This window comes from Papaver somniferum, chromosome 7, assembly GCF_003573695.1.
Source record: "Papaver somniferum cultivar HN1 chromosome 7, ASM357369v1, whole genome shotgun sequence".
NCBI classification, from domain to species: domain Eukaryota; kingdom Viridiplantae; phylum Streptophyta; class Magnoliopsida; order Ranunculales; family Papaveraceae; genus Papaver; species Papaver somniferum.
This window is the reverse complement of record NC_039364.1, coordinates 195,390,886-195,396,995: the sequence shown is the minus strand read 5'-3', so window position 1 is coordinate 195,396,995 and position 6,110 is coordinate 195,390,886. Positions and strand designations below refer to the sequence as shown.

The window sequence follows — 6,110 nt, the reverse complement described above, 5'->3', positions numbered from 1 at the left end:
TTGAGGAACCGGTAAACTCCGTGTACAGGTACCGGTTCCCACAAAAACCCGGTCCGAACCGGCCCATGTGCAGCTCTAGGTGAGCGTCCCCGTTGAAAATTCCATTCCACTTTTCCTCAAATTATATGAATGTAACAGTGAATAACGGTTTCAATTGAGAAAAACGGCACAAAGAAAAAGAAAAACAGTTTTTGCCGGGTCAAAAAAAGAAAAGAAAAAAAATCAATAACCTAGATAAAAGACCTAACGGGGTGTTCGTATGTATTTCTTCTGCGCTTTTCATCTGCAGCAAACCAGTGTTCTTCCCCCATGAAAATACCAGTTACGTTCTTCCCCCATGAAATACCAGTTTACGGTTTCCATCTTCGCTGTGGTACTTCGACGCAATTAGGGTTTACCAATTAGAACAAAAATACAGAAAAGATTTAGGGTTCATTGATTAAGATAAATACAAACGTAATCACATAAAAAAGGAGAACAGGGAGAAAAGAAATTAGGTTTAGGGTTTACCAACAAACTATGAATCGTATTTGATTATATATCATTTTGAAATCGTATTTGAAATACCCAAGCTTTGTTTCAATCGACGAAACCCTAAACCCTAAATTGAATCTGTTTGCAACCCACTGTATCAAAAACCCAAGCTTTCCTTTAATCGTAGAATCCCTCCAACACAAACACAAAAAGCATCAAAATCCTAATTAACAACCCAAGCTTTCCCTCAATCGACGAATCCCCGCAACACAAACACAAAAAACATCAACCCAAAGAGGTGTATGGATTGATATGCACTTGATGGATGATATTCCTTCGTGAAACAATGAGGTATATAACATGGATTTTTCCTCTTCATTCTCATGAGTTTGGTATTAGGGTGCAAAAGCAATAGAAGGTTCTCATTTCATTTCGCAATTGTTCGATAAAATTATATACCTCTGTTAGTAATAATTAGTTCCTAATTCATAGAATCAAGATTATACCTAGAAACTAGATAGATTTGTAAGCAACAACTAATTCAGCTGTGTATTGAGGTTAATAATGAAACTTTGTTCAGTAAATTTGTTGACACGAAAATTGTGGTGATTGGTTGCTGATATATATGATGGTAGTGTCTGTGTTGGATGTGGTTATGGAGGTTAAGCGGCTCAAAACAAATACATAACTATATCATCTATGGTTTTATCCGGCCCACAATTTTCATGTCAACGGAAGTGGCAGCTGAAATGAAAAACCTTTCGGTGGAGTTTTGGCTGTGTAGTATAAGCATTTTGAAATTTCAGCCGTTTTTGACCTTGGCAGAAGGGGTGGTATATGTCATATTTGAGTTAGATGTGGTAATTGTAGCATTATGAAATTCTCTTTAGATACTCATGGTTTATACTGTGTATGTCAGCACATCACATAAGTCTACTTGCCGGAGGAAAAATAACAGAAGATAAGGTGATCAATGCTCTCTCAATTTTTACTGGCAAGCCGCAAGCTGGACTACTCAGAATTTAAACATGTTGATCTGGTGCTATAGGTATGTGTATACTCTTATTTATTTACAAGGTTTATACAAAACATCAACATCAAGAATCTGGATATCCTTTGAATATTTTCTTGCGCCAGTTCTGTTTGAACCCAAATCTGTAAATTAACTCCAGTAGTAAAACAACTTTTTATTTTGATGTATATAAAGTAGATTATAATAGCAGAAGTTTATGGAGTTACTATGGCAGCTTTTAGTAAACAATAATTCATTTTATATCTAACTGATTTGGTTTTTGTTACTCCATATTATACTCTCTGACCTTCATTACTGTGGCAGAAGTTTATTGAGTTAGTATATTTATCTCATGCATTTTGTGTCCAATTGCAGGCCACATATTAGTCAGAGAGTACATTTGGTGGGGAAACATTTTCACAAAAGGTGTTGAATTTGGTGGGGAAAAGTTTACTGGAGTTGCGTGGGACTGGGATAGCTAATTATATAATCAGCTTCAAGGTGATGTTTAGCTGTGTAAATGGTCAGTATTGACGTTAGTATATATATATATATAAAGTTGAAAGCTTTCACATTACCATGATATTAGTACCACAGCGAAGATGGAGAATAAAGGCTTATTCTTCTACAGTTTCATCCCCATCTCCAGGTGTGGACTTGGAGACACTTGGAGCTGCATTTCTAAGGTGAATTTGCTCTAACAGTTCATGTCTTGGATATATTTTGTTGTTGATGTAATTCTTCCGGTTATTTCAGAAAGATCGTTGCAGTGCTAAAGAAGCTCTTGATAAGCTACGGGAAAGTGGTTGGACTAAAGACTGGAGTTCTCAACCATATGTATCACAACGTATGGTCAGTCAGTCCTCCGTCATAATCTGGCAAGTGCCACATCTACAAAATTTGCTAATACATCGGAAAAAATGCATTGTATATCTCTGCGCAGACATCACTTCGTGAGCTGACAACTCTTGAAATTAAGTACTATATTTCATTATGTGAAGTAATAGAACACCTTACCAACATTCGTGACCCTAGCTGCAGTAGAAACTCAATACTTAAATATGGCAAAATGGACTTAGATAAATTAGAGAAATTGTTTGCCTTTTATCAGAATTGGTTCCTCGCTTAGTTTTTTCTCTCAAGAAGTCTATATCTAAACGTTAGCATGAGGCATTTTTTCTGCATATACGGCCATGTCTTTGTATCTCTTATAGAATTGTCAAAATTGTGTTTCCATGGTTTGGGTTTCTGTATACTCTTCATTAAGTTGATTGCAATTAGTGATGCAGGCAGCTTATTTTTTCTGCATATACGGCCATGTCTTTGTATCTCTTATAGAATTGTCATAATTGTGTTTCCATGGTTTGAGTTTCTGTATACTCTTCATTAAGTTGATTGCAATTAGTGATGCAGGCAGCTTATTTTTTCTTCATATACGACCATGTCTTTGTATCTCTTATAGAATTGTCATAATTGTGTTCCCATGATTTGGGTTTCTGCCTGCTCTTCATTAAGTTGATTGCAATTAATGATGCAGGCAGCTTTTTTAGTCACAGTGGTACTTTTCTTTTGTTTTGTTCTTGCAATCATTACTAGCCAACTTCTAGGGGTACTTCTTTTTTTCTTAACTCCTTACCTCTATGATGATTTATGAAATTCGTTAGCGGTTTTAGTAGATGATGCAACGCCAGATATACTAATTAATTCTCATAGCCATTGTCCCCAGTATTGTATTAGTGGCGGTAAGTACAGCTGCAAATTTGGGGCCCATAAGCCTAAACATCCTACATCTTTGTTTTGGTTACAGGGTTTTAATTTTTGATTTTTTTTAGAGTAAATATCTTCTTTGGTATTTTCCCGTTTGTACTTTGATTACACCTTGCAGGGATGTGTTTCCGGATTCTCTTATATTTTAAACAACAATCTCCCTGCTTAGTTGTCTTTTTTTTTTTGTTTCGCATCACTAATAATCTTATTCTCATTTGCAGGGACGGAGTGACTTGCAGTTAGAGTTTTAAAATGGGTACATAAATATATAGTCCAAGGAAGCATGTTAAAAGTGCAACCAGCCAACCACGGAATAGAAAGTTGCTTGACCACTGGGAAGATACATATTCATCGAAATTACCTTGAAGGTTGAGACCACGAGAAGGGTAAGAGAACTTTAACTATCACCAAAAACAGTAGTTTAAAGTTGTGTAGATTCAATTCACTATGATGGGAAACTGCATGATAAATGTCAGATTTCACCTTGATGCATTTTTCTTCTATGATAAACTGTATGATGTTTCACATATAGGACAGGTGTGGGTTGGGTCTATGAAAGAGAAAGAAAAATAGGTAACCATTGCCCGTGGAAGTCGGTATACTGCCAGAATAACATGTAACCAATTTAATTTAATGGAAGAATACTCTCCGTCAAGATCTTATTTACTGTATTTAAAATTATTGATAAAAAGTACACTACGATTTTTAATATAGTTTTGTACATAGTAACTTTCATGAATGTATGATAAACGTCGTCAAATACCACCTTGATGCATTTGTCTTCTTTGACCTTATCTCTGGGACTCACAATTTGGTAGGGCTTTTATGAATTTGAATCTCTTATGAATTTGCATCTACCTCATGCTTTGCCAATACTGTATTGTATACCATTTTGGTGTTGATGATTTATGTTTTCAACCATGTCCAACTGTATATGGCGTTCTGAAGTTGCACTACAACTAGAAGAATCTAGATTTGTGCGTTATGTGCATTTTTGATTTGGCGTTTAACAGTTAAGATTATGGTAAAGGGAGTACTCTCTTCATCTTCACAGCACCAAATCAAAAATGTATCCCAATGGGATGAGACAAAGCTGATCAACACTAAATCAAAAATACATCGAGACAGGTGAGGTCGAGCCACACCAAATAAAAAATCTTAAGCGACTGGTGAGGCATAGCCGAGCCACAACAAATGAAAAACGCATCGGGAAGGGGCGAGGCGAAGCCGAGCCACATCAAATAAAAAATGCATCGGGACGGGGCGAGACGAAGTCGAGCCACACCAAATAAAAAATACACCGGGACGGGGTGGGATGAAGCCGAGCCACACCAAATAAAAAATGCATCGGGACGGCGGCTAAGCGAATCCACATCATAAACCAAAAATATGTTTAAAAGATAAAAGAAAATGTTGCTGGATGGTTTGTGGGTCCGCCTGGTACGTAGCACGGGCATAAAATCTAGTAGTGTAATCATAAAGTTAATTGAAATTCTGAAAACACATATAATAACAAGAGCCTATGTTGTGAAAGACGCCCTAGGCGCACGAGTCACCCAAGGGGGCGCCTAGGCAATAAAGCGTCCCAGGCGCCAAGATGTGCAAAACCTTTTTTTATCATTATTATTTTTTCACGGACGCATGGGCACGTCTTAGGCGCTAGGTGAACGACTTGGCGCCTTGCCTCGTCTAGCGTCTAACACAACATAGACTAGAGCATGTTGCCACGGAGCATGGGCCGAGGGAAAAAAAAAGAACGATTTTTTGGGGACCATGGTTTTTTTGGGGGACCATGGTTTTATTTTGGGTAAAGACATTAGAAGTAAATCTAAGTCACCCCTTATCTAGATATTTATATTAATACCTAAATTACCCTTCTGATTAATTTTGGGTGATGATTAGTTAGTGTTAATAATAGTTAGTGTAATGATTAGTGAGATGATTAAGTTAAAGATAATTAGTGAGATTAAAAAATCAGATGATTTTTTTTTAAAGAAGTAGAATTATTGAGAGAGTAAAGTTAAAGAAGATGAAGAAGGAAAACATGAAAAACGATGGATTTTACCAACCACAACAGGAGGAAGGGTATTTGGGGTACCCAGGTATGCTTCAAACTTAGATAATGTTGGTTGAATTGCTCCAAACTTTCAAAAAAAATGAAATCTTTTATGTAGATTTGGGCCAGTTCGGTTACCATATGTCAAGAACATGTAACTGAACACACCTGAAAGTGTAGTTCGGTTACGTTTTCCAAACACGCAGGTTACCGAACTCGCTCGTTAATGGAGGTTTTGGTCGTACAGTGTAATGTTCGGTTACCTAGGATAAAATGGTAGGTAACCGAACTTTGAACTTAACAATTTATTTGGGTACATCTTGTGTGTTCGGTTAGTTCGCAAACTTCAACGCAACCAAGTTTCCAACCGAACTGCAGGTTAAAAGTAACCTAGTGTTAGAATTTCGGTTGATTTGCAAACTTCAACATATTTTGCGAATCAACCGAACTGGGCTTATATATGCATATATGCAATTAGTCAAACGTTCGGTTACTACGAAATTTATTTCTTGGCGAATTATGTAGAGTTCGGTTACGAAGTTTCAAAGGTAGAGTTCGGTTACAAAGAAAGCTTAACATTTTTGCGAACGAACCGAACTTGTGGACTTCTCATTAGTTTCATAAACTAAAGTTCGGTGATATCCTTATTTTGCGAAGGAACCGAACTTATGGACTTGTGTTGTTCTAATACAAGGAGTTCGGTTAAACGTATTTTTTTGCGAATCAACCGAACTCTGAGTTCGGTTAAGAAAAATTTAATTTGTGGTAATCGAACTTTTCTCTGAAAAAAATCCTCCATTA

General features: G+C 36.7%; 1 long non-coding RNA gene across 5 annotated transcripts; it reads left to right on the top strand.

Annotated features, from left to right (window-relative positions):
* Positions 1-265: 265 nt before the first annotated feature.
* LOC113299311 lies at positions 266-4,018 on the top strand. Of its 5 annotated transcripts, none has more exons than XR_003334793.1 (5): positions 266-825; positions 1,394-1,522; positions 1,862-2,338; positions 3,475-3,639; positions 3,791-4,018. It is a non-coding gene; the product is annotated as an uncharacterized LOC113299311 (long non-coding RNA). The 5 variants fall into 5 exon arrangements; XR_003334795.1 differs by having other exon boundaries at positions 1,862-2,172; positions 2,243-2,338; positions 3,475-3,964; XR_003334794.1 differs by having other exon boundaries at positions 3,786-3,964.
* Positions 4,019-6,110: the final 2,092 nt, after the last annotated feature.